Genomic DNA, 25,922 nt, shown 5'->3' on the forward strand with positions numbered 1-25,922 from the left:
TGTTCAGCAGCTCACCAGTTTCAGCATTTCAGCAACTTTCTGGTCGCTAGGGCCTAGTTTATTCTAGCAACCAGATAGCAAATCTGGTTGCTAAAAAAAATGTACATGTGCTGCTCTTTGGGCCAATATCCGCTCCAAATACAAGGAGTCAAAATGCCAAAACCTCTTGCAATTGTTGCCAAGAACAGAACTAACAAGAACAAACAGAATAAACAGAATAAAAAGTCAAATGTAATACTTTTGGGAAGATTAGCTTTCATCGCAAGTTTTTTATGCAGAGGAGACAAGGACACAAAAAAGGCAGAAATATAAGACTTTGAAGTTAATTGTTCAGGGACAAAGACACACAAACAGGGTGTTTGTCTTCCTATGTGTGTGCTTCAGTCCGAGCCCTTTCCATTATATAACATTAACGAGGTGTAGGGTTAGGGTTAACCCTAACCCTAATACCCTAACCCTAATAACCCTAACCGAATTCTATTATTGATCTGGCCTTTAGACTGGGGAGGGTTTTCACTGTTCGGTTGTCCGAAACTTGTTGTACCATCGACCGGCATGTTGGTCTGAGTACTTGTTAATTGTATTCCTTTTGTAGAGTTCAAATAAAACCATTATAAAACCCTAACCCTAATACACTAACCCTAACCCTAATACACTAACCCTAACCTGGAGAGGGTTGCTGTTATCTGCTGGGTGCCAGTGGCTGACAGAATGCTCTCATGTGCCATAGCCCAGGTTTTTACCCACAATGCTACATTTTCACTATAATTCTGGATTGATTGCAGCCACTTGAGGATTTGCACACGCTGCACCTTTGCCCAAAAATTTCATTAAAAATTGCACGTACTTTCTTGCAGAGAAAAGGCAGATACTCCCTTCTGTGTTATTTGTGCACTGACAGGCATGCAGTGTCGGACTGGGACACCAGGGCCCTCCCCCTAAAACCTTTGACTAGGGGCCCACAAATTAATCTTAAACCAGGGGCCCACTCTTAGTACTATTATTCTTCCTCTCCTCACTCAACCTCTATTCTCCTAGTCTTTTTTCTTTACAAACTATAATACTATAACCTGTTATTCCATCTATTTAGCCACTTTGTTCTCATAAAAATAGGGAATGACCATGAAATAGGCCAAATATTTAGCAGCATGAGGGCCCACTGACACCTTGGCCCACCGGGACTTTTCCTGGTATCCCGGTGGGCCAGTCCAACACTGCAGACATGGCATCAACTTTTCAGTTTTTATACACTATAGACCTGATTTCAACATGAAAATGCATACATGAGTGTTTCCATGCCAAAATCTGTCCCGTGTGTAATCTGATTTTGTCCACCTTGGCCATAGTCTTGCTTAAGCAGCCATTACATCACTGGCGGGCTGGCCAAAAGCTCCTTATCACCTCAAACTGGGTTTCTTTCTACTGTGGCTCAACTTCCACTTCAAAAAGCCAGTAGGAAACATGCCCTAACAATACAGGGGGTGTGAGCAAGTTCCACACAGTGTCAGAATGGACCGATGGGACACCGGGAAAAAGCTGGTGGGCCCTAGGCCCTCATGTGCTCCAGCCAACCCTTCTTCCCTGGCTGTGAACTGCAGACGCTGATCATGGTGCTCCACTGCATATCAGTGACCACTCCAACATTGGACTGGCAAGCTATAGATTCTGGCAAATACCAGAGGGGCTACTGTAAGATGCCAAAGACAGTCACCATTTATTGTGTCTCTGGGGGTGACTGTTCAGGCCTCTGTGTACTTGCAGGGTCGGACTGGGGGGCCCGAGGCCCACCGGGACTGCTGTCCAGGGGCCCCCCTCCGGCCCCCGCAGCCCTACAAAAATGCGTCTGCCCAGCAACACCGTCGCTCGGCGCATTTGCGTTCGGCGCGCATTTGCAACAGCGCCGTTCGGCGCGCATGCGCAACAGCGTCGCCGGAAAAAAATTTTTTCCCCGTGATAGGAAATATTTAGAGACGGGTTCTGGCCCGGCGGGGGCCCACGAGGGTCGGGGCCCACCAGGTTTTTTCCCGGTTTCCCGCCGGGCCAGTCCGACACTGTGTACTTGGAATACCATCTTGATCTTAATCTGGACCTGCTTGTTACCTGGGGCTGGTACTCCTTTTCTTCAAAAAATACATTGGTCCTACAGAACAGGGGGCGCTGATTGAAGTCCTGGCCTAGGGTGCCAAACTACCTTGGCCCGGCTCTGTTTTCAAACTTTTATAACCGGCCAAATTTTGTAAAATGAATATGGTAATTAGGGGGTGTGACCACAGAAAGGTGTTGTCTTTTTTTACTTCCAAAACGTTGGGAGGTATGCTGCAAGACATCCTTGCCCACTGATATCCCTTGTCTTGCATTCCTCTGTGCCTGCTCGTTACATCGCTGGACGCTTCTGTGATTGGCCTGCAGGCGGCAGCGCATTGTGCGTAAGCAGCTTTGGTGAATAGCGAGGTGCGGCTAGCGCTAGCATGACGTACTCTGGCAGCTGGGCTGGGAGACGCAGAGACCGCAGCGGGGAGGGCGATACAAGAAGTAAAGTAAACAGAGAGCGGTGGCGGCGGCGCTGCCTGGCCCTGACCCCGCTCATATTGGACTAGGAACACTGAAGCCTCCCTGCCCTGTTTGAGCCACCGGAACAGCTCTGCGCAGCATGTGCCGGGACTATTCTCTGTGCCATCCCCAGAGCGGTAAGAGCGCATCGCAAGCTCAGCCTACGGTAGGATTTGTACATGACTAGCGCACAGGTGCTGCTGCTGCTGCTGAGACTGCTGAGTGGGCTAGAGAGGCTGAGATAGGGCTATAGAGGCTGAGATAGGGCTATAGAGGCTGGAATGGGGCTAGAGAGGCTGGAGTGCATTATTGGTGGTACCCTTGTGTGCTGCTGTGTGCGCCAGAGGATGCTCGGTCGGTCCTGTCCGCTCGGGGCCGCCTGGGAGGCTGGGGCTGGTAGAGCTGTGGCATTGCAGGACTGGGGGTGCATGAGAATTGTGGCTGGGAATGAGCAGGAGGGGCACATAGTATGGCAGCTCTGTATGTGACAGGTAACCCTCAGGCAATTGCTCCAAAAAAAGGATCTGTGCGCTAAAATGCAAATAATAATCATAATAATAACCAGCAGCTGTGTGTATGGCTTCTGCCTCCATTCATTACATCTGCCTCGTCCTTTTCTCCATTGATCAGATGATGTGATAACTGAACCAGTGAGTGATGGACAGAAATCAATTGGCAGCCATCAGGGTATTGCTGTACTACAAATCCCATCAGCCACAGACAGCTGCAAGCCATGGCCATTTTGTAGTTCATCAGCTGGGGGGGGCATACCTGCCCTGTTAACCTGTAAACATTCAGCAGCCTCCCTGATACAATGTGGCAGCCTAAGAATAATAAGGTGGCACTGGAAAAAAAAAAAAAAAAAAAGAGCAGGAGGGCCCCTGTTCTTATAGATCCCTGTTCTGATTACCAGCAATTTTGCTCAGTGGAATGACAATATCAGCTGTTCTGTTAAGCAATGTGTGAATGGTGGTGCTGGTAAGAGCGCTCCTGTAGTGCTGATATGGGTGCCATTAGGTCGCAATGAGGTCACTGCACAGAGACGACTATGTGAGGACAGGGGAGGGGGGAGATCAGATCTGCCTTGACTAATGCTTTAGTGCTGGTTCTGTCAGTGTGTGCAATAGAAACCTAGTGTTAAACTCGTGCGTGACATACTTTATTATCCAGACCGTATATAGGCATTATTCCGCTCACAGCCCACCCTTTGCCTGCCCCCCCCTGCACTCAGAGTGAACGGAACCGGAGCCAGTTCTAATGCTGCCAGTTATGAGTCACTAATATGTATGTTACGTGTGATGGATGTGTGTATTGTGCCAGACTTGCTTCTCACTCACCGTGACGGTTACATTGTGCAGCAGAGAAGGGAACCTCGGAGCTTGTCAGTTATTCCGACTGCCAGATGATTAGCAGGAGAAATCCTAGGAAGATGGTGTTTCTGTACATCTATTTGTGCATCTAAGATCAAGGGCCCCAGACATATTTACTGGCACTCATTCTGGGTTTCAGCCATTGATAACAATACTTTTTGTTTATATAATACACATTCCACCTGCATTTCCTTCCACTGTTGAACTACAGCTCCCACAATATTTTGATATCCCAAAGGAAACCGTCTCAGGTTGGTGAGAGATTCGGTTCAGCAGCTGCTAGCGTTGCAGGCTGGACATCCCATCTCAACAACATCACGGAGATAAACTGCCGCCTGTTTATTTAAATATATTATGCATGCAGAAAGTAGGTTATTTCATCCATATTACCTAAATCACCCAGTTCCATTTATCAAGGGCTGTAACATATCTATCTATCTATCTATCTATCTATCTATCTATCTATCTATCTATCTATCTATCTATCTATCTATCTATCTATATCTATATATCTATATATATATATATATATATAATGAGGAACAGGCACATATTTTGCTAGCTATGCTTTTTTGGGTCAGAATGACAAAAGCCTCACTTCATTTTCATAAATACAGGTATGGGATCCGTTATCTGGACCTCTGTTTTCAAGAAAGCTCCGAATTACAGAATGCCCGTCTCCCATAGACTCAATTTTATCCAAATAATCCACATGTTTAAAACTGATTCCCTGTAATAATAAAACAGTACTTTGTACCTGATCCAATTAATTACGGAATGGACGTCTCCCATAGACTCAATTTTATCCAAGTAATTCACATTTTTAAAACTGATTTCCTTTTTCGCTGTAATAATAAAACAGTACCTTGTGCCTGATCCAATTAATTCATTAATCCTTACTGGAAGCAAAGCCAACCTATTGAGTTTATTTAATGTTTACATGATTTTCTAGTACATTGATGGTATAAAGATCCAAATTATCCATTAACCCAGGTCCCGAGCATTCTGAATAACAGGTCTCATACCTGTTATATATTTTTGTTTGCTCTAGTATTAAAGGACAAACTAAAAATTACCGGGGGTTCCAATTTGTTAGGCACCCCCAAGTGATTCTTATCACTAACCTGGGACCCTTACTTAAAAAATAATTACCCTTTTCTTAAAAAATAAATAAATACGGTAGCCAAGGTTATGGTCTGCTGAGCTTGTAGCCACCCTTCCCAGGGACCCCCCAGGACCATCACTAGTGGGCACATGAAAGTAATGGTTCCCAGTCTACAATTTAAAGCACCCACAGTACAGAACTTCTTCAGCTGTTTCATTCACACATCTTCTATTGGCACAGGGCATCCCTAGGAAGAAATCATAAATGGCAGCTGAAAATTCTACTGATTGTACCCCTCATTTGGCACATTTGTTTACAAAGAGGGGGTGCAAGCTGAAGTGTGTCAGCCTGGTGGTGGGGATGAACAAACTGACAACATTCCATGGTGAATTTGGGTTTTATTGTCCTTGAAAAAGTCTTTCTGAGCACCACTTGTAAGAAGTAGAACACCTTAGAAAACTGGAAGTTGGTGTTTTTTTTTTGTCATAAACTTTGTTTTGTTCATGTTTATAGTATTACATTGCCAGAGTTAAAGTGGGGAAAACACTGCTGCTCGATTGATATTGATATTGAAATAAATCATATGGTCATAAGGTAGTGGAACAAATGTGAAGTTTGTGTTTGCGAAGTTGATCATCAATTGGATCAAGGCCAATTTTTTTTTTCAGCATTGGTATCTGCTCCCCTGGGTATAACCCACAGAGCAGAATTAAATTATGTAACCCTTGTGTTGCTGTGCGGCGCAATCCATAAAAGGGGACTGTGGGATAAACATGTTTCAATGCTGTGTCCCTAGTCAAGCAAATCTTTAAAAATGGACACTATCAGGGCGTGGTATGGGAGGTGGTGGGAAAAAGTGTACATAGGCAGATTCACTCTGGGGGTCCTTTTGAACATATGGGGGCAAATTTACTAAAGGGCGAAGTGGCTAACGCCAGCGAAAATTCACCAGTGTGACATCTTTTTGACGATTTACTAATGGGTGCTGGCATAAATTCGCTAGTGATGTGGACCTCTCAAAAAACGCTGGCATCTTTTACTTTTTTAAAGGTGATAGGCTGAAAAAGATCGTAAATTCTTTTGGGGGTACCCTCCTTCCCCCCTACATTTCCTAACATATGGCACCTAAACTATACAGTGGGCACATGTATAGGGCAAAATAACAACTCTTTTTTATTTTATGAAGCTTTCCCAGGCTTTTGTAGTGTAATGTATTTGCTGCTACATATACGTCCATTGTGCTTTGCTTTACGAATAAATGGTAGCGCAACTTCTCTACCTTTTCGCCTCCCTGAGCGCAACTTCGTATTTTAGTGAATTAGTGGCACCCTGGCGAAACATCGCCTGGCGAAGTGCAGCGAAGCCAACACTGGTGCAACTTCGAAGGTAAGTAAATTTGCCCCATGGTTTTTACATTTAAAGGGATATTGTCATTTTTATGGTATAGTTGTTATTACTAAATTACACGGTGTACATTGCAAGTAATTAATTCAATCATTTAAAAGGTTATTCTTGAACCAATAAATATTTTTTTTTTAGCTTTTAGCTGTAATATTGGTGTGCAGGCAGCCATTTCAGGTCATTTTGCTGGGGCATGTGCTTTCAGAAAGAGCCAGCACTTCACAATGGAACTGCTTTCAGATAATCTGTTGTTTCTTCTACTCAGTGTAACTAAAGGAGTGCGACTTTTACTATTGAGTGCTGTTCTAATACTTACCACAGGAGCTGTTATCTGTTTACCTTCCCATTGTTCTGATGATGGGCTTTTTGGGGGAGGGGGGAATGGAGGTAGGTGATATCACTCCAATTTGCAGTGCAGAAGTAAAAAGTGACTGAACTTTATTAGACCACAAGTCACATGGCCGAGGGCACATGGAAAACTGACAACATGTCTAAAAAAATTTGTTTGCTCTTTTGAAAAACAGATTTCAATGCAGGCTTCTGCTGGAGGAGCACTATTTTCCTGTGACAGAATCCCTTTAATAATACCCTATAAGGTATTATACTTGATATACTTGATCCCTTGCAAATAACATTCAAATCAACGAGGACCAATTCCAAGCATTTTGCCACCCACCTTTGCAGCTATTATGGAGTTTCTACAAACTCCTGAAATTGCTACTTGTTCCATTGCCCTTAGACTCACCCTATTGCAGCCTAACACAGCTTTAATTAATATGGATGCTTTTTCAATATCCAAAAACTCTTTCACTATACAGAACTACTAAGGTGTGAAGCCTCTGTTTTTGTTTGGGGCAAGGAAATACAAACACTCATATGTATTCTGACAAAATGCTAGCTATTTCCAGTACATGGAATGCAGCCTGTATTTCCCTATAGTCCTGTTCAGTCTCCTTCAGTGAAGTAGTTGTGCATATATACAATGTACATGTTATATATTGAATTACAGCTATAATTGTTTATATTCTGCAGAGACAAAACAATGCAATACTTGGCTAAACTGGCCAAGATCTCTACCAAATAATAACCAAATATTTACTCCATGTAAAACTGTTTTTGTGAGCTTCCCCTTCATGTTTTAATGTGAAGAGGTTACACTGTAAATTGAAAGTCTTAGTTAACACAAGTGCCCTAATTAGTCATATTTTGTTGGATGTCGAATACATTCTGTTGGCTTCCGTCTAAAAGAGGTAAAATTGGAACTTGAGCTGATCCACCAAAACCAAAAGCTGCTCTGAATTCTTTTCTTCTGAAAAAAAGTGTTGTCTGTTGTATGGACCATTTAAACAAACAACATTGTTACATGATTACTTTTAATTCAGTTGGTGCTAGACTGCTGTATGCTTTTAATTAATGGGGTTATTCCCATCATTTTCCCATCTGTATGTTTTTAAGCTCAGAGGACAGGTGTGTTGAAAAATGCTGGGGATTACCCTCCCCTAATTGTATTGGTATTCACTTTAACAATGACCCGTGTGCACTAGAAGATGATCATCGTGATAGTCAGCGGTGGGGAATTATGAAAATGAGTGGAAACACTGGAAGAAACACTGCCATTGCTCGATAAATTATTTAAATGTGGATACCACCATCAAAATGGGCCAAAGATCTGTGTAGCACACATTTTTAAGTTAGCTTATTATATAAAAATGCCAGCTCACAGGCCCAGCATGTTATATTTTAATATAAATTGTGTTTTGCTATTTTGCCTTTTGCTTTTGTCCTTTTTCCCCCCATTCAAATTTAGTAACCTTTGTGAACATAAATAGGAATTCTGTTGCTTTTGTATAGCCATCACTGAATCCTGTATAGGTGTGAACAGTAAGGGGTGATCTTTGACATTTAAAGTATGTGTGTTCATTAGCACCAAATGCACATGGAACCCTCTTGTTCTCTGCAGAAGATGTTTTTTACAGGGGAAAAGGCAGAATATCCCATGAAATGTATATATATGTCTGTCCAGCTCTGGTATATAGGCATGCAAATGAAGCAAACATGGAAATGCCAGATAAATAATTTAGCTTGTGCGTGTTAGTGATGACAGGATGCCAATTAGTCGGCTAAAGTTCTAGAGCTAGAAATCTCTTTGATACATTAGTGATGTGAAATGCATTGTTGGAAACCACAGACCAAAACAAAATTGCCTTCTGGTTTATGTTGGGAGGGAAGGTACAAGCAGCTGTAGATTAAAGGTAGGTTCAGTTCTCTTCAGGAAAGGGTTAAGAACTGCAATCTCTTTCCATTGTAATGTACTAAAGCTGGCACAGCAACCAGCAGGGACATTGTCTTCTTAGCTTGGCAGAGAATATTACTGATAGTTCTTTTAGGCTGCAGAAAGCTCTGCACACCAAGGCAAATAAAGAGGGAAATCTCCTTTCATTTTCATCAGAACTCTAATGGGCACTTTCTAGTCATTCTTATGGGATTTTTCAAAGTATATTGATCAAAATGGGGAACTCTAACTTTAACCCACTGATAAATACACTTTTAAAAATCGCATAGGATCACATAGAAAGTGGATGAATGATTCTGTGGTAAATGCTAATCTCACATGTTGACCAATCTGCACCTAAGGGGGTTATTTATATCAAGATGGGCTGGCAAAAGCAAACCGTTGTCTCTAATTTCTGATTAGAAATGTATCCGTCTATATGTTCCATGTAGCATGCCATAATGATCAGTTTGATCAGACTCTGGTGTATTGATTGGGCAAAGCAGAAAATCTGGCTCAGGCTGCCTGACATTTCCCCACCTTATGTAAAATGTTTACCATAGAATCAAGTGGCACACTAACCCCAGCTAAAGTGAGCCTTAGAACAAGCAAGGGACATAACCAGTCATTTAATTATTTATAATCCATTAAATACATGTGTAAACAGCTATTAGATCTTTCTTTATTTTAATCTCTCTGTGTAAGCAACTGCGAACTGCATTAGAAGCTACCAGGATTTTCACTCTTCAGAAATGCAGGGGCCACTATAAAAGCTCTGTACATTTTTCAGGTTAAAGTAAAAGTAGGGGAATATTCATTCTGACTTAACTGTATGGCATCTATTTGTACAGACTATGAGCAAACATAGGGGTTGTTTCTGCTAACGCCTGGTATTGGCAGATCAGTGTTGTCCTACTTAAAGCTGAAAATAGAAGCTGAGCCACCTTTATGGGTGCTGGATATACAAGATACAAAGATACAAAAGGGTAATAATTACCCTGACTTTTAAGTTGTCCATTTGAGGAATAAGTTGAAAATTATTACGATTGTACTGTGAGCTGCTACCTGCCAAAACCCCCCACAAAATCTGCGAAAAATGATTACTGTTCTGTAACCTGTCCTTCTCTCTTCCATCCAGATCCGATTGTTTAGATCAGTGCTATTTGACTGCCCATTTAAATAGACAAATTACACAATAACTTGTCATTTGTTGACCCTGACCATGGAAACAAATTGAATCCAAAAATACACCATCTAAAACCTGTCGAGGTCATGCAGAAGTCAATGGCAGAGGTCTTTGAACCATTTGAAGATTTTTTTTTCAGGGGGTTGTTGACCCCAAACTCTCTGATTTGAGTTTTCTCCATTCCTTTTATTAAAGGGATTCTGTCATGATTTTTATGATGTCGTTTTTATTTCTAAATTTTACTGTTCACACTGTAAATAATTCAAAATTTCATTCCTGCAAGTGCACTTTTTTAGTTGTAATGTTGGTGTGTAGGCAGACATCTCAGGTCATTTTGCCTGGTCATGTGCTTTCAGAAAGAGCCAGCACTTTAGAATGGAACTGCTTTCTGGCAGGCTATTGTTTCTCCTACTCAATGCAGCTAAATGTGTGGCGTTTAGACCTGGATTTTACTATTAAATGCTGTTGTTAGATCTACAAGGTAGCTGTTATCTTGGTTACCCTACCATTGTTCTGTTCTTAGGCTGCTGGGCGGGAAAGGGAGGAGGTGATGGCACTCCAACTTGCAGTACAGCAGTAAAGAGTGACTTAAAGCAGAAATCAACCTGTGGGGGAAAAAACCCTACCCCCCACCCCAGGTAGCCTTCCCTGATGATGTTAAACCTGCACTGCTCCTGTCTTTTTAAGACCCACCTTAGGCTCATTACTATTACTATTACAGTACATTATACTTGCTCCCAACTAAGATATAATTAATCCTTATTTGAGGCAAAACAATCCGATTGGGTTGAATTAATGTTTAGATAATTTTAGTAGACTTAGCATCTAGATCCAAATTATGGAAAGACTCCAAGTTCTGAGCATTCTGGATAACAGGTCCCATTTGATGAGCCTAGGGTTGTATAGAACTGATGCACTACTATAGCTGGGACTGGAAGCATCTTATCTGAATAGTTTTGTGAGACCACTTGGAAATCACTTATTATTTGTCCAGTTCTGTAATAAATCCAGAGCTCTAGTGCTTGCTGGTTTTTGCTATACAAAAGTCCTACGGTGAGTCAGTAAACCTCTATGCTTCACTGACATTTACTGAATTCTGCTGCCCTACTAACACAGGTGCAACTTTGATACGTCTATTTCATAATGCTTCGTTGGTAAATGGCTTTTCTGACAGTTGCTGGTGGAATATGGAAAATGTAATATAACATCAGCTCAAGGGCTGCACGTTAGACTTCACACAAATGCAGCAACAACAAAAAAATGTTTCAAAGGGCAGTGGTTAGACTAGGGATGCCAACCAGTGGTCCACCAGCTTCTGCTGTGACAGTGAGAGGGCTACACATGTCATATTCCCGGGCTTAGATGATGATGGAAATTATGACCTTTTTCCCCCATGTGGGACCGAAACGTTGGATAGAATGCTGTATTATATGAAATAAAAGGACACATACTTTCAATGCCAAAAGAGGGGCAGATTTACTAAATGGTGTAGTGGCAAACGCTGGCAACAATTTGCCAGCGTTACCTCTCACAGGGACATCGCCGATTTACTAATGGGCCCAGACGCCAATTCGCTAGCGAAAGAGATAGGCGCTAGCACTCATTCAGACTCTATCGCCAGGCGACAATTCGCTCTGGCGAATGGACGTTACAAATTCACTAAAATGCAGATTTTCCTGAGCGTAACCTCTTTTACCAGACTTGCCTTCGCCAGCTCAGAGCAGGTGAAGTGCACTGCAATGCATAGATCTTCCTCAATCTTCTGTTACTTACGTCAGAAGAAAAAAAAGCACCAAAGTTCAAAAAATGCTGGCGTCTTTTCCGTTTTTCAGAGCGATAGCCTGCAAACGTCCTTAAAAATGTTTTTTGGGTAACCGGTTTCCCCCATACATTTTCTAACAAATGGAACATTAACTATACAGTGGGCTCATGTGTAGGGCATTATATTAACTCTAATGTCTTTATTAAGGTTCCCTGAACATGTGTAATTAACAGTGGAAATGTAGTGTACTGTATTTGCTGCAACATATAAATAAAGATGTCCATTCAACTTTAAATGTCCTGCCATATGCAAATTAACCTGAGCGCAAGACCCTATCGAATTTGCACTAAGCAGAAATGAACACTAGCGCATTAATGAAGTAACACTAGTGAAAAGTCGCCAGCGTTTGGCGCCCATGACGAAACTCTGTATTTTAGTGAATTAGCATTGCTTAAGCTATATATATAATGTCAGAATGTTGTTCACATCTCTTCTCAATAAATAGCAATTATATCATTTTATTCTCTCACTTCGTTGCTGCCTTATGCAAAATGCCACATTGGCTCACTTCAAAGCTAGAAGCTGCAGCATGCTTGTGTGATTTCTAATTGGCAATTTTCTGAGAAGTGTAGAGGTATTCTCCATGGAGTGGCTTAGCCCCTATGGAAATAGGTCATGCCATTACTTAGTCATGCTTAAGTCACTGCTAATGCATGAAGGGAGAGTGCAGAAATTGGACTCTTTTAGAGCTCTTTGTTATTATCAGTTAAGGATAGAAATGGTATATAGGGCCATAAGGAGCCATTTAGACTACCAATGGTCTGTAGACTTTTAGAATTGTTCACATATTTCAAAAAATCAAAGAGAATATTTATAGCCATTAAGGCCATTATTTATAATTTCATTTTTGTTGTTTTTTTTTGCATTGCTGGTTCTGACTATTCAAATAATTTAGCAAAAAGCCAGCTGCTTGACAGACCTGCTTATATTGCAGAAATTTATGTTGTGGCTGGAGAAGATCTGGCACCCACTACTACATTGTGTCAGTGGTGAGATCCTGAGAATAGCAAATAGTGGAGAATAGTGGTGAGTGCAGAGAATAGCAACATGATATTGACATGATATTGATTTAGGATACATATGCCATTAAAGACATTGAACTTTAAAAATTAAATTTACAGACGTTTAGGGCTATTTCAGGTTACCCCATGCAACTGCTTACTGAGAACTAATATAATAATGATATTTTAACAAAACATATAAGGGCTCACTTGCAATATACCAGGCAGTGGGCAAAGTGCCATTTCAAAACACAGAGACCTGTGGCTCCCTTCACTAATACAGCATTTACTTTGTTACTCAGCATTGTATTGGCCTTTATCCCAGTAATAAAACAAACTTTTTATTATCTTCAATTTATTCTTCCACACAAGTTAATCTATTTTTGGATAGTACACCAGCTGGTGGGCCATGCTCTCCATGCTGCTCGGCAAGGCACTTTGCTTAGCACTCACAATTTCTTTATTTCCAAAATACCCAGCTAAGTACATTAATTCTACAGAGCCTGTAACTGTTCTGTTCCTCTGGTTTCTGAAGTAGCAAGAATATATATTTGCTTTCACCCCCTGGAGCCAGAGTTGGCAGTAATGATACAGTAGTTATTATGATATAGATATCCATTATGAAAATGTTAGAAATTGCAATAATAACACATACAATATAGGTTAAAAAGGCATCAGTGTTATAGTATTAGCAGGCAGAATAAATTAACTCAGTATGCTGGCTAGTTACATAGTGATTTGTAAAAAGAAATAATTAAAGGGCAAATCTATGGATAGGTATGTATATTTGCTTTGCTGTATAAAATGCATTGGCATTGCTGTTATATTTCTTTCCTCGTCTTTTGGCAACTGTGTGGTACTGGTGGAGCCAAGCAAATTCTAGGATTCAGGTTTGCATGGCTTTTCAGAACTCATATAATCATCTTTAGCTTCAAACAGAACCAGTTTCTGAATTTTTCCATTTGTATTCTTATTTGGCAAATGAAGACACAGATATTGTATAGCTTGCTCTCATCTAAATGATATTCATTCTATTTAAATGGTGAATGGCCACTAAGAAAAGAAACCTAAAGTTGGTCATATATATACTGGATGACCATATACTGGATGCCCCCCAGTTCTGACTTTGGTAATGATGCATCAGCACAAGGACTTTTTCAGCTGGATGGATCATCTGCAATAATGAAGAGATACATTTTATTTGTGTTAATATGGATACATGATTCATTGTCAACAATTTTCATGAGGATAGGGAAAATATTTCCGTGTTGCAGCTAGACAACCACATAAGCTTGTGCTGAAGCATAAGCCCATTTTTTCCCCTCTCTTCGCAGACTCTGTTGGTGGTTATAAATCATGCAAAGTGCTCAAGAATCTCTGAATCTCACAAGCCACGTAGCAGAAATGAAGAAAATAACAATGGGCACATAAATAGTAAAAATACTTTTTTCACCAAGATGTCAAAGATTGCCAGTAGCTAACACAAGCTGCCTTAAAAGAGGAGCGTGCCTCCCTACAGTTTGGCCTTTTGCCCAATCAGATCTGTTACACATACACATCCCATTCTGCCTTGCAAATAAAAGCTATTTTGCTCAAAGTCCTAGAGGCATATTTATTGTACATCCAACTGGGGAATCCACATTTGCAGCATTTCAGTCTATTCAGTCACTTTCCTGACTGCTTTAATCAGTCCAATGACATTTGGTTTAACGGGGTGCTAATGTTAAGCTTTGCTCAAATGGGTGCTATCATTGCTTTCCATAAGCAACACTCAGGCCCTAGCCAGTATTATTTATATATCATCAGTGCCATAACTACTGGAGATACTACCCCTTGGGACCCACCAGAGATGCAAAACTCAAGAGATGTTTGCGCACATGCGTGTCCGGAGGAGACTTGGTTCGCTTCTGGAGGGAAGGGGGCCGGGTGCACATCCTGCATCTGGGCCCAGTCAACCCCACGTATGCGTCTGTTTGGAATTGAGTTAGTCTGCTATGCTTTTAGGACTTTGTACATCATTCACACCAGTCTTACCCCCATATGTAATAAAAGCCACTAAGTTTGCACGGGAGCAGTAACCCATAGCAACCAATAAGATATTTGCTTTTAAACAGGTGATCAGTAAATGCTTCCTGCCGATTGGTTGCCATAGGGGATTCGATCGGTAGCAAATATTTTCCCATTAGCCTTAAAGTTTATATAACACCAACATGTTTACATATCGATACACAGAGATTGTAAATCATTTATGTCAGTTCTCTGCCCCATCACTACTAAAAATTACCATTTTATTGACAGGTTTCTGCTGATTTACTGTTATATGCATTGTAATGTTGCGTTTTGTCCAAGAAATACTATGGGGTAGATTTATCAAAGAGTGAAGTTAGAGCTCTCCACAGTCCGCAGTGTGAAATACCGCCTCTCTCCATTAATTTCTATGGGATTTTTAAAGGTGTATTTATCAAATGGTGACATTTCACTAACACCCTTTGATAAATAAGCCTTAAAAAAAAAACATTGAAATGAATGGAGAGAGGCGGTATTTCACTCTGTGGACTGTGGAGAGCTCTCTAACTTCACTCTTTGATAAATCTACCCCCAAATGAGACCACCAACTCTAATATACTGTTGCCCATATCGCCCATAATTCCAGATAGAAAAATTGTGATAATTTAGACCATGTCACAGATGTATGATGACCATGTCCACATATACCTAGATACTCTCCACTAAATCCCTGACCACCTTTAGATATCCTTTTTTAGCCTTCAGATTGTCAATCTTGCTCATAAATAGAGGAAGTCTGGAGATATGCAAGCCATCTCAATGTGGTAGAAAGTAGACATTTACTAGGATGTGTGTAGAAGTACACAGAACATGGGTCCATTCAACCTCATTAGAATTGCAAGGATGCCTCACTGTTTGAGAAAGAAACGCTGCTATTTGGTACTTCAGGGAGACAATCCTTTTCTGCTTCTAATACCATGGAGATTCTCCTACAAAGAAATGGTAATGCACCTGGCAGCCAGTTCTGCATTATAATGTTGACTTCACCCTTCTGGATAGCACAGTTTGAGACAATAGAGGAGAAATTCTGCAAAGGATCAATAAGGCAGCAACGTCGCACTTGTGCTTAATTTATAAGGCACTCATTTATTAGTCACTAATATTTCTGCTCCTGCCGAAACCTCTCAAGAAGGAGAAATGTCATCCATATGCTTCCTTCAAAACATGCTTGAAAATCTGCTCTGATATCAGTGAGCTGCATCCAAAAAAGTGGTCCTAACAAGCACATAATTAAATGATCTCCCAGCTCCCTCCCTCAGTACCATTGATCTCCAGTGCACAGTTAATTGGAATCCCACAGTCAAAAGGACCAGAGAGACACAAAGTTATATTGCAGCTGCTCTTTGTGTCCTTTCTGCCCTCTTACACAATTTTCTAAACATTTAACCTTTTGTTATTGAGCAAATAGATATTAGCTGAAAGGATATCTACGTATATATCTTGTTTTTTGTTACACTTTCCACAGTGCAACAAAAAAAATAGTAATCTATAAATCCCAGCGCAGGCTATTGCTGTCAAAGCCTTTCAGTACTTGTAGATGGAGCACCTTGAGATTGATAGCCCCTGCTTAACGTTCCTGAACCTTTTTTATATGCCATGTACTCATTACCTTTGGGCACTTCTACTATATATGGACAAATACTGCATCTCTAAATGTCTTTTTTTCCCCACTGGATGTTACATATTCCTGCTTACTTCAGCACTTAACCTGCTAGTGCTACTCGCTGTATTAGTACAATTCACACCAGCTCTGTGCATTTACTATATTGTACAGAATAAAATAGTAGCCCTGCTGCCTGTTCACTGCCACCAAGCTACATGCTTTTTTATGGATCTGGGAGGTCATTAATATGTTAATCTGGACTGTTGGTAAGAAATAGAAGAGCCTATTAATTAAATTTAATCAATATGTTTGTCCTAGAATAGCACTATCCTTGTGAATATATATCCTTTCCTAAAGTGAATGTATACCTTCTTTTTCAATATTGGTTCCATGAATAGGGCATGTGCTGAAAATCCTTTTTTTTTCTTGCTCTAAACAGGAAAAACATTGAAAATGAAACCAAAACCACTTACTACTTCCTGGACCCAAAGAGTAAAGTCAAACAAAGCAGCAAAATGAGAAGCCCCTGTATAATGAGCTGCTCGGTATCTAAGGCTGTAGTTGGGGGAGGGAGGGTTTTTCTTTATACAGAGGCTTCTTGGTAGACTGCTGGTTTTCTTGACTTTGCTCTTTGGGATCAGGAAGTAAAATGCCCTATTCTTTGCACCAATGTTGAAACAGGGGGTATATTGTCTTTCCAGCTGTTAATCCCAGTAGAGACTTGTACAGTTTCTACTGGGCAGAAACATGGATTATGTTTGCCAGTTTGTTTATTATACACTGAAACCTTGTAAACCTTAAAATGTATATTTTTCTGATGCACAGCAGCATTGTTTACATGTACTGTATTGAAAGGTTAGTGCTGCTCCTTTATATGCCTCAAAATAAACATGTAACGGAGGTCCTCAAATTATATTTTTTCTTTAGGTGTTAATATTGATCTAAAGTTTCTCAAAATCTGTAGGTCAGACAAAAATATTCTGTTGGTGGCTCACAGGGAGCTTTAACGTAAAAGCATTATAAACCATAGATTTCTAAAGCAGTGCTAATAATGTTCTGCTTTACAAGATAAAAAAAATGTACTTTATATTTTAGTTGTTCTGTAATTCAACCTATTAAAGAGATACTGAAACCATTTCCCTTCCCACCGCCAAAAAAAACACAATTTTCAGAGGTGTAGCCGCCTAATTCTTGGCCCAGCTAAGATGTCAGGATGCTGCACATTTGCATAGGGAAATGCACGGAGCAACCTTACTTTGAGAACATGGAAAAAGTGTCATCCACAGAAAATTTGCTCCTAGGGATAACATACCAATAACTAGTGGTGCCCCTTTAAATAGTAAAGCCATCTGAAATAGAGTACCATTAGTGATTTAGTGTAGGGCTGAGTAGTGAGGTGAGCAAACCATCTGTATTGCAACAGAAGAATTTAGGAACAAATTGCTTGAATTAAAGAATAAGCTTTTCCAATACCAGAGGTGTTAAAACACTGCCTCACCTTCATTGAGCTATTGATTTTCTAATGTATTATGTTTTTGCTTTCCATGGGATTACAAAGGCTGTCAGCAAGAGTTAGAGAGCAGTGAGCGATCGTGCAGAATAGTGTCCTACACATTGTAGCTGCGCACTACCTGTGCTCTGTTATTTGTGTTTGTGGAAGGTAACCAGGGCCAGCTTTTGGGTAGGGCAGAGAGGAGTGCACCAAAGGGACCTATAAGGATCACATCAGTTGTCAGAATTTTCTGTGACGCTCCTGCTCCCTGAATATCTGGCTAGGTATCCCAGATATAACAGTAGCAGATACAGAAAGGACATGCATGCTCACGGAATTGCATAATTTATTAAAGGGGTTGTTTACTTTTAAACTTTTAGTATGACCTATAGAGAGAGATATTCTGAGACAATTTGCATTTGGTTTTCACTTTTTCATTTAATTTTTGATTTGAATATGAGACTGGAATATGAATTGCAGAGAGCCTGCATAGAAAGAGGAATCATACAAAATCGTAATAACAATAAATGTGTAGCCTTACAGGGCATTTGTTTTTTAAATGGGGTCAGTGACCCCTCCCCCCCATTTGAAAGCTGGAAATATTCAGAAGCAGGAGACAAGTAAAAAACTAAATAATGAAGACCAATTGAAAAGTTGATTAGAATTCTCCATTATATAAGATACTAGGGGGCAGATTTATTGAAATGAAAATTTGAATTGTGAATTTTCAAGTTTTTTTATGGCCAAAACTGTCAAATTTGACTAGGGTATTGTTAAAATTAGATTCCAGTTTTTTAAAAATTCAAATTTCATTTTCAAGATTTATCATACACTGGCCCTTTAAGAACTTGAATTTGACTATTCGCCACCAAAAACCTGCCGAATTGCTGTTTTAATCAATGAATGACGTCCTGGGATCAGTTTAGAGTTGTTTGCAGCCTTCCTGACATTCGAGTTTTTTAAATTCAAATTTGAATTCGATTCGAGTTTTCGCGTCGATCCTATTCATCTGAGTTTTTTAAAAAAAACTCACATGAACTCGAAATCCGACCTTTGAAAAATGTGCCTCTAAGGGTTGGGGCAGACGTGCAGATTCGGGGAGATTTAGTCGCCTGGCGACTAATCGGCTCTTCCAATCTCCCCGAACTGCCTTCCATATGCTTGAATGAAGAATCGCCTGCACTAATGCACTCGCGGAGCTTCGATTTCTGAAGTCAACTTGAAGGCGAACATCCCATTTAAGCCATGAGCTGATTGAAAGACAATCAACATTTCAAAGGATAATCCTCCCTTTATCAGGCGTTCCTATTCAAATATCTGCTGCTGAGGGCTGAACACCATAGGGAAAAAATAATATATACTGTATTGAGAAAAACATAGGGAAAAAGGAATACTTATAAGATTAAATTGTGCCTTTATTCTTGTGTGCACCTCCACCTTGGGTGAAAATCAGGATTCAATATAGATATATTACAAGAATTTGGCACTCCATGACAGATTATCTGCTAAATAGTGCTTTTATTGCCACACAACACACATGTTTCGAGCATGTCAGGCTCTTTGTCCAGTGGTCACTATTTAGCAGTTAATCTGTCGTGGAGTGCCAAATTCTGGTAATATACCTATATTGAACAAGGAAAAAGGAATATATTGTATAACCATATTAAGAGATGTCTTCGGTTAGAGTGCTGCAGTGGGTCGGGTAGCTGCTGGTTACCCACAAAAAAGTGGGACGGCGGTTCTGCGGGTAATGGGTTGCAGGTCTTCCCAATAGCGAGTTTTACTCCTTTATGTATGTTTTAAAAACTTTTTTTTTGATCACGCCTACTTCTAATGATGCCCCTTCCAGTTTCCAATGACAGCACTTTCTGTTTTTTGATGGTCAGCGGGTCGAGGATAGAGTTGCGAATAAGGCACTTGCGGGTCAGGAGTCCAAGCGAGTAAGAATGCAGATGCGGGTTGCGGGTCGGGTTCAGGTTTCAAAAATTGGTACATGCATTCATTGTCAAATCTCCCCATTTGTCATCTCTTTACATTTCTACAGGACCCTGTAAATCTGGCTCCCCTGCTACCATTTATTAATACAATTACATTATTAAAACTCGGACTAATTTAAACGACCCGAAAACTCAAATCAAATTCGATTTGAATTAGATCAAACTCAATTCGAGTTTGTTCCCTGAAAAAAATTAGAATGTCAGGAAGGCTGCAAACATCTCCAAATTGATCCCTGGGCCTCTCCCATTGACTTAAACAGTAATTCTGCACATTTTAGGTGGCGAATAGTCAAATTCTAATTCATAAAGGGCCAGAGTATGATAATTCTCAAAAATCTAATTACATTTTTTTTTAAAAAAAGTTTGGATAATTCCCTAGTACAATTTGATCATAAAAAAAATTCTAACATTCAAATTCGAATCTTCAATTTGACCCTTAATAACTCTGCCCCTCACTGTTGCCTTCCCTTAAATGGTTGCTCCGATGTTAACTAAAGTGCAATGCAACAAATTTGTCTTACAATAACTTCCATTGTTTCCCAAGTATAGCAGTTAATATCGCATTAAAGGTTTGGGACCTGTAATCCAGAATGATCAGGACCTGCTGTTTTCTGGATAACAGATCTTTCTGTAACACTTTATCTACTATAAAATCGTAATACCTACTAGAAAAATCGCGTAAACATCGAATAAACCCAATATACTGGGTTTGCTTACAATAAGGAGTAATTATATCTTAGTTTGTTAGTCAAGTACAAGATACTGTTTTATTATTACAGAGAAAATATAGTCTGTGGGAGCTTTCTGGATAATATTTCTGGATAAAGGATCCTATATATCTTATTAGTGCATAATTGTGCTACTGCAAATGATCATACTATTGAATAATTGGAAACCATGTTCTATTAAGCCAGTATTTCATGAACCATAGGTAGGGGTAGTGAGAGCGTAGACAATTTAGCACTACTAGTGTTTGATGCAGAGCTCAGATTACCTGCACTATTTTCTTAATACAGGTATGGGATCTGTTATCCAGGAAGCTCTAAATTACGGAATGCTCATCTCCCATAGACTCCATTTTATCGAAATAATTAACATTTTTAAAAATAGTTTTCTTTTTCTCTGTAATAATAAAACAGTAACTTGTACTTGATCCAAACTAAAATATTATTAATCCTTATTGGAAGCAAAACCAGCCTATTGGGGTTATTTAATATTTACATGATTTTCTAGTAGACTTAAGGTATGAAGATCCAAATTACGGAAAGATCCATTATCCAGAAAACCCCAGGTGCCAAACATTCTGGATAACAGGTCCCATACCTGTACCTCCATAGCTGCTTTGTTTGCCTTCCAGTATTTTAATGTTGCTTTGGAATTCTCATGCTCAGACTTAGATGCTTTGGCTATGCCCAGTTTTGGCATTTGAAACTGTCTTATGCTGTGATTGCTGAATGGTTTTCTATCAGTCATTAGATAAGAGAACAAAGTTATGTTGTTTCTTTCCATTTTAAAGCAATGCTAAAGGGACATAATTACTCAGTTAAACTGTGCAAGCCTGGGATTTACTGCCTCTTATGTGAGCAAGTATGATATTTAATTTGCGTTAATTCTGTTTAGTCTGGTAAATATATAATCCTAAGTGAAAGTTTAAGTAATGCCCTTAGTTATTGACAAATACAAATGATTGGTAAGAGGCATCTGGGCTAAAACAGGTTGTTAATAAATAAATACAAGTGCAGGATGATTTCCTGGGAAAGTGATTGTGCCCCCCCCAAAGCAGTGCGTGCAATGGTACAGTTCAATCTTAAACATGCACTTACTATGAGAGTTTCTCTCATCACTTCCTCCTGAAGTCAATAGTCCAAGAAAAATAGCCTGTTATTGACTGAGAGCAGTAAATACAATGGTCACTGAATGCATTCCTGGTCCATTCGATACAAAGATATGTACTTGTGCCCATGCTGGTAACCAAAGCTCATTCATGCGTGAATTTGATTTGTGCCCAAGAGGCTTTGGCCCCTTTAAGCTAGTACAAGAGTCTTTCCAGTTTTGTACTTTCATTTAAAGGGGCAGTATAACCCCTTTTCAACATGAGTTATGTAGTTAATTTGAGCTGAAAAGGAAAAAAAAGTTAATCAATTTCAGCCCCTCCAAATGAGCCCCAGAGCGCATGCATCATATCTATAAACAGACTTATCTATATACTCGCCTATATAAACAATATATACCTATACTAAAGTAACGGTAGATCTTAAAGGAGAAACAAACCCCCTTATTAAAAATAATAAAAATAATAGAAATTAAACAAGTTAAAAGCAAAAGGGCCCAAGACAGATCTTCTCAATACTCCACTAACAACACTGGTGCAACTAGAAAATGTTCCATTTACAATCACTCTTTGTAGTCTATCCTTCAGCCAGTTATCTGTCCAAGAACAAATATTATGTTCCAGGCCAACATTCCTTTATTGAATAAGTCACCTTCTGTGTTGTACTGTATCAAATGCTTTAGAGAAATTTAAGTAGATCACATCCCCCGCCACCCTAGAGGCTAGATTCTGTTAAGCAGAATTAATATGCACTTATGCACAGCAGGAAATTGGTAGGTCGGGCATTTTGGCCATAACCCACTTTGCTGTCTTCTTTCCTCCCCAAAGAAATATTAGACTTTTGGGGGGAACAGTTGTGACCCAGCCTGAAAGGAAGGAACCATACTCTTGTTTAGGGCTCTTACAGATGAGCGTTTTTACCTGCGCTCCCCTGCGTTCCGTTTTTCTGTGTTCAGCCGCAGGGATAGACGCATTACATTTTTTCCAATGGGGCTGTACTCACACAGGCGCGTGTAGGCGTCGAACGCAGAAAAAATGCAGCATGTTGCGTCCCAACCTGCGTTCGGCGCCTACAGGCGCCTGTGTGAGTACAGCCCCATTGGAAAAAATGTAATGCGTCTATCCCTGCGCTCCCCTGCGGCTGAACGCAGAAAAACGGAACGCAGGGGAGCGCAGGTAAAAACGCTCGTCTGTAAGAGCCCTTAGTGAGCTGTACAGTGACAGTTTGAAAGCTTGCATGCCTCTTTGGCCTATCGATGGTAGCATGTCTTTAACCGCACACATGATTACTTGTCTTGTTCCCACATATATTTACAGCATTTTGGAAGCCTCTCACTTCTGTTTAGAGACTAGATTTAACAGACTGATTGGGAAGCACGTTTGCTAATTAATTAATTGACATACAATTTGGCACATACAGAGAAAATAAGTGTCTATTTACAGCTCTGTGCTGCTATGTTTGTAATTCATAATAGGTAAATGCTATCTTTTATGTTTTACCCTACCCAGGGGGGCCCAGGCAGGTGGTGAACTAATAACTGGAGCCATCTGTTGGGAGGGGTCTGTTAGCTATGTGCATGGGGCTCCATGATTTCTAATGGTAGCCTTATAGGCACCCTCTAGTTATAGAATCCCTCACCTTTGACCGCAGAATGATGCTGAGGTAAATTAACCAGCCCAGGGTACAGATCTCTGTTATATTATTTGGCTGATTTATTCCTTGTGCTGATTAAAGCTGGGGGCATCTCCCAAGAATACTGCAAATGCACCCTGACCTGGGTGGTGATAAGGGATACTTGGGAACAGTCTGAGGGCAGGGGCACACGGCAGATTTGGGGAGATTTAGTCGCCTGCAACTAATCGCCTCATCTGCGGGGCGGAATTCGCCCCACAAAAGAGGCGATTAGTTGCCAGACGACTTTATCTCCCCGAATCTGACCATGTGCCTCTGCCCAAAGGATGTTGAAATACCGAAACGAGCGATTAAAATCACTTTTATTTTATATTTTGTTTTCCTTTTAACAGTTTCTCTTGTGGCTTTTTGTCTCTGTTATTCAATCCCTGAATTCCTCCATAAGGAACTCTTAAACAGTGTATTTAAATATACACTGAAATCTTACCTCATGGACCACATCTAATATTATCTTGGCCCTAAAACAAGTGCCCCCAAACACTGTGAATAACTTCATGTATCACCCTCTCTTTTATGTCTCTAAGTTACCCTTGATTCTAACCAGTATGGGTCTTAGCTCTGTAGCCTGAGGGTTGGACTTTCCTTTTAATTTTTTTTTTTTTTTTTAAACCATGTGCACATATTAAAAACTATACATGCAGAAAAGTGGGTAGGCCAGAATACAGTAGAAATCAATTTTACATTTGCAAGGGACCATGGCAGAATGGTGTAAATCCCGGGTAACAAAAAGCAAAGTTTGCCTGTGTGGGATGCAAAAAAATCCAGGAAAATGTAAAATCCATGTTCAAGTACAAAATTATTTGTGTACACCACAATTCGTTGTGTGTGCACTCCTGCCATTTTAAAGTACTTTTTCTACAGACTAGGCGTGTGGGGGATTGTAGGGTTTGTGACTGATTAACGTCCCTCAACTGAGTCAACTTCAAAACTGGATTGCAGAGATCCCTTGTTTATTTCTGCTGTGATGCTAGGAATAGGGCCTATTTTGACTCCCAGTCCAGGGCTGGATATGATTCTAGCATCTTAGGAGTCATGGGACTTTAGATTAACCATCTCTACAGTAATTAAGAGTAGAATTTAACACCAATGCCCAGTAACTGGAATTTTTTAGTGCCTAATAGTAAGTCAATTTATTTATGTAGCTTTTGTTGGGAAACCCTGGAGAATTCTGAAATTTTGAAATTTCTGTTTTTGGTTGGGTCCCTAAAAAATAGTTTTTGCTCTGGGACCCTCCACTATGTGGGGCAAATTTGCTTACCTTCGAAGTTGCGCCAACGTTGGCTTCGCCGCATTTTGCCAGGCAAAGTTCGCCAGGGTGCCGCTAATTCACTAAAATCCGAAATTGCGATCAGGGAGGTGAAAGGTAGCGAAGTTGCACTATCGTTAATTCGTTAAAGCAAAGTAAAGTTACGCTAGCGATGCCTAATTTGCATACGGCGCCAAGTTAAAGTACAATGGACGTATATGTAGCAGCAAATACATTACACTACACAAGCCTGGGAAAGCTTCAGAAAATAAAATAGAGTTGTTATTTTGCCCTATCACCCGTAAAAAAGTAAAAGACGACAGCGTTTTTTGGGACTTAGAAAAAATTGCAACTTTTTTTTTGAAGCAAGCCCTATCTACTCTATTGCACTTCGCCTGGTCTGAGGTGGTGAAGGCAAGTCTGGTAACGGTCTGAGGTAACGCTCAGTAAAATGCGCAAGTTGGTGAATTAGCGTAGTTATGTCCCTTCAGCCATAGCGCAACTTCGCCTGGCGTAAGGGTACGAAGTAGCGCTAGTGTAGGTCCACTTCACTAGCGAATTTACATCAGCACCCGTTAAATCGGCGAAGTAACAAAATGGCGTCAGGCTGGCGTATTTTCACTTCGCCCTTTAGTAAATTTGCCCCTGTGAGTCTACTGGGTATAATGCATTGCACTCAGGTTTAGCAGCTCTACTATGTATGTATGTATGTACTTGTACGGCATTGACATATGTTGGATAGTTCTCGACTATCAACCCCAGTCTGTATAACTTGGTTTGCAGTTGCTTTGACTGTCTCATTTCATGTAGAGATATATTGGATCTGACAGGTATATAATTTCCACTGTCTTTGAGGAATGCATGTTTTGTTCTTGTGTGTAATTTTCAGAAGAGCAAGTACGCCTACATAAAGTGATGTGTAAAGGCACAATATTTTGCATTTTGAAGCACAATCCTTAATTTTCTATTGGGCAGAGTATCCAACCTGCATCCCTTGTTTTGTTGTTGAGCACCAGCTCTCAGCATTGCCCTGGTCAGTTACTGAAGTTGTACTTCTAGGACATGTGTAGGACCATAGCTGGCCTATTACTGCAGTAGGCATTATGCAATGAAAGAAGAAATGTTTCTTGCTTTTATAGCAGGCTACTGCAGGCATTACAGACTCATGCCCTCCTTTATTGTTGTCCTGATAGGAGCACCCGTTTAATGCTGAAGATTGAGGATCTCAACATGTCATGTACTCCTTTAGTTCTGATAGACAGAGAATTGTACCTAGAGTAAGCTCA

General features: G+C 40.3%; 1 protein-coding gene across 2 annotated transcripts in view; it reads left to right on the top strand.

Annotated features, from left to right (window-relative positions):
* Positions 1-2,492: 2,492 nt before the first annotated feature.
* Positions 2,493-25,922, top strand: part of dtna.L (dystrobrevin alpha L homeolog) — a 159,866-nt gene continuing 136,436 nt past the window's right edge. Inside the window, exon 1 of one of the 2 annotated variants that reach the window (XM_041565236.1) lies at positions 2,493-2,716. The gene's annotated coding sequence lies outside the window, so the exon portion shown is untranslated. The remainder of the gene's footprint in view (positions 2,717-25,922) is intronic. The other variant, XM_041565235.1, reaches the window with a different exon arrangement.

Source organism: Xenopus laevis, chromosome 6L, assembly GCF_017654675.1.
Source record: "Xenopus laevis strain J_2021 chromosome 6L, Xenopus_laevis_v10.1, whole genome shotgun sequence".
Lineage (NCBI taxonomy): Eukaryota > Metazoa > Chordata > Amphibia > Anura > Pipidae > Xenopus > Xenopus laevis.